Source organism: Penaeus monodon, chromosome 25, assembly GCF_015228065.2.
Source record: "Penaeus monodon isolate SGIC_2016 chromosome 25, NSTDA_Pmon_1, whole genome shotgun sequence".
Classification (NCBI taxonomy): domain Eukaryota; kingdom Metazoa; phylum Arthropoda; class Malacostraca; order Decapoda; family Penaeidae; genus Penaeus; species Penaeus monodon.
The window spans coordinates 38,355,086-38,355,290 of record NC_051410.1 but is presented as its reverse complement, the minus strand read 5'-3'; the positions used below and the strand labels follow the sequence as shown (position 1 = coordinate 38,355,290).

At 42.9% G+C, this 205-nt stretch overlaps 1 long non-coding RNA gene across 1 annotated transcript in view; it reads right to left on the bottom strand.

Annotated features, from left to right (window-relative positions):
• LOC119589227 overlaps positions 1-205 on the bottom strand; it is a 46,602-nt gene that overhangs the window by 598 nt on the left and 45,799 nt on the right. The gene's annotated exons all lie outside the window — the stretch shown is intronic.

The window sequence follows — 205 nt, the reverse complement described above, 5'->3', positions numbered from 1 at the left end:
AGACAGAAAAGTCATCAAGCAGACTGATATTTTCCGATGGCGGGATTTCGAAATGAAAGGCAGAGGTTTGATAGGAGGAGAAAACGTATGTACACACACATTCACAGCCGGAGAGCGTGTGAAATCTTTCATTAGAGTGCAGGAAACAGGACGCTTCCCAGTACAGAGAAAAGTAATTGAGAGAACACGGTGAAAAAGGAAAGAA